This window comes from Sturnira hondurensis, unplaced genomic scaffold (genome assembly GCF_014824575.4).
Source record: "Sturnira hondurensis isolate 20B ecotype Veracruz unplaced genomic scaffold, ASM1482457v3 Scaffold0025400, whole genome shotgun sequence".
Taxonomy (NCBI): domain Eukaryota; kingdom Metazoa; phylum Chordata; class Mammalia; order Chiroptera; family Phyllostomidae; genus Sturnira; species Sturnira hondurensis.
In genome coordinates this window covers 320,174-323,128 of record NW_028098031.1, presented here as the reverse complement: position 1 = coordinate 323,128, position 2,955 = coordinate 320,174, and the positions used below count along the sequence as shown (strand labels likewise).

General features: G+C 37.9%; 1 long non-coding RNA gene across 1 annotated transcript; it reads left to right on the top strand.

Annotated features, from left to right (window-relative positions):
• The first annotated feature begins 517 nt into the window (after window positions 1-517).
• Window positions 518-732, top strand: LOC118982572 (uncharacterized). The gene is made up of 2 exons (XR_005065568.1): window positions 518-575; window positions 672-732. It is a non-coding gene; the product is annotated as an uncharacterized LOC118982572 (long non-coding RNA).
• Window positions 733-2,955: the final 2,223 nt, after the last annotated feature.

Here is a 2,955-nt window from a genome sequence, read left to right as displayed (position 1 = left end):
AATTTCATTCTGACTAACTTTATTACTTTAAAAAAGAACTGAAATAAATTTCCAAGGTCACTAACATATCCTGAAAGCTGTGGTAACAGAAACTCTGGGTGATCTCTGCTGTGATTATCTCTGTTGTCCAGTGTTTGCATCCTGCTGTTCTTTGGTCTTGGCATGAGCAAAGGAAGACTCTTTCTGAGGGAAAATATCTTTATTTGGGGTGTGTCACAGAATGAGATCACTGCTGACTCTGGCTTTGGCTTTCCTTCTTCACAAAAAAAGCAGTTTAATCTTCTCAGTAATGCACTACTTGGTGCATTTAGTTGCCGGTAGGTATAATTTATATTGAAGTAAAATCAGTGTAGCAGTTTAGTTCCTTGGAAAATGCACAACAGACTTGGTTTCCTAAATGTCATATTTAGGTGTTTGGGTCTGGGGAGAGAAGAGTCATCCAGTAAGCAATTGGTTTCTAAATTTTAACAGCATTATTTAGCTAATATTTGAATGACATTTTTCCTCCACGGAAAGTTCTCAAATTTCCAAGGTCACACCAACTCCTTAGAAACCCACCACGGTGGATGTTCCAGGTACCAAAGCGCCATCAAGTCTTCAGAAACCAATCACAGCAAATAATTCATTCACAATAGCCAAAATAACCCCTGTATCAAATGCTCTGTCTACAGAGACCCCTCCAGCAGCCCAGACTCCTATCATGGCAAATTCTTCTGTTTCACAAGCTATACCCCAAACCCAAAGACTCACAACAGCAGAAGCTTCATTTACACAGAGTCTTCTGGGAACACAAAAATTCACTGCTTTACATGCTCCAGTGACTGAGTCTCCACACAACACAAAGACTGCCCTCTGCTCCTATTNTCACAATAGCCAAAATAACCCCTGTATCAAATGCTCTGTCTACAGAGACCCCTCCAGCAGCCCAGACTCCTATCATGGCAAATTCTTCTGTTTCACAAGCTATACCCCAAACCCAAAGACTCACAACAGCAGAAGCTTCATTTACACAGAGTCTTCTGGGAACACAAAAATTCATTGCTTTACATGCCCCAGTGACTAAGAGTCTCCACATAACACAAAGACTGCCCTCTGCTCCTATTTCAGCAACACGGAGTACAGCTGTTCCCAGGGCAACCATGCCTTTTCATGCAAGAAGCACACCTACAGGAAAAGAAACCCCTCTTCTGCAGGTGCGCTACACATTTCTGAGTATGAATCTCATGTGTTATGGTGGAGATTTGAGCTTAACCAGGTTTACATAATTAAATAGTTGGTGATTGACTGTAGCCTGAGTTTTTTTCATATTAATGTTCCATGCTTTCTTCAGAGGCAGACTTGGATTGTGGTAAGGCAAATCTTTAAAAAAAAAAAAAAGATTTGGCCCCACAAGAAAAATGCTAAGTTAAGGTTGGTGAAGATATCCTGTTTTCTATATTAACTTTAGGGACTAGTTTAAGACCCTTCAAAGAAGCAAATATTTTCCATCTTTCAGGTTGATTTCTGGGTCTGGCTCATTGACACATCTCTCCACCGCTAATTTCCTAGTCAGATTCCCTAGAGTTGCCAATTTGGTAAAACACCTCAACAGTGTCTTCTAAGTAAATAACTGAACACACAGAGGTTTTGTTTGTTTTTTGTTTTGTTTTGAAATAGTTCATAGTATTACAGAGCTCTTTAAATAAGGCATTTTTTGTAAAAGGGGAATAAAATATGCTGTAGATTTTTGAAATACCTGTTGAGTGAATAAATAAACCCCCTCTTACTAATTAATGATGTTTCAGATCACTGGGATGTTTTCTCATTCACAGCTTGCCATTTTTATAGACCTTGTTCTCCAACAGATATACTTATTTTATTTTATTCTGTTTTCTTACTTGAAAACTCTCAATAAAACTAAGCCAGGAAATATTTTAATAATTATTTTAACATTTGTATTGAAGTCAGTTAACATACAGAAAACTGCATAAAACATGCATGTGTGGCCCAGTAACTTTTCTAAAGCAAATATTTGTGTAACCACCTCACATGTCAAGAAATAGAACACCAGCAACCCTTCAGATCTGCCCCATCACTTTCCAGATGCTCAGCCTGTCTTTTGACTTGTCAAGCCAGTGAGACTGTGAGTTTCTGCTCCCAACACCACATGGCCTAGGGATTTCCCGAAGCTGCATATGTGCACATCTCAGTGCATACAGTTCTCTCTCTTGGCTTTGATCCACTTCTGTCTGCATTCACATTCATTTGTTCTCCAGGGCCTTGAAATCATTGTTATTGTTATTTTTCAATATTTTGTCCAGATTTTGTAATAGCTATGTTGAAGTCTATTTTTCCATCACACAGATAATTTTTAAAAACTTAAAACATTAGACATTATTGTTAAAATTGTTTTTGTACATTTATGTATTCCATTAGGCAAAAAGCCAAATACACATTCTCCTATTTAACAGGTCTTTTCAATTCCTGATTTAGGTCACTCTTCGATGGAATTAAATAGTCGTGTTTTTAAAAATAGTGTTATACATAATGATTTAATGCATTACGTAATTCTTATCTTGAAGCCTATTTGCTGGTATCCAGATATTTTTAAGAATTTAACCCTTACAAATATTACCATTACAGTTCCTTTGGACATTTCCACACTCCATTTTTCTCACCCTGAGTCAATTAAGGGTGAGACTGGTATGCAAATTTTCTGTTTTTATTCTTTTTTTTAAAATTTATTTATCTTTACAGGGAAAGGGAGGGAGAGAGGGAGAGAAATATCAATGTATGGTTGCCTTTCATGCATCCCCTGCTGGGGACTGGCCTGCAACCCAGGTATGTGCCCTGACTGGGAATCGAACCTCGATTCTCTGGTTTGCAGGCCCGCACTCAATCCATTGAGCCACACCAGCCAAGGCATGTTTTTATTCTTATATTACATGTATGTACCTGTAAGTATTACATTTTGTT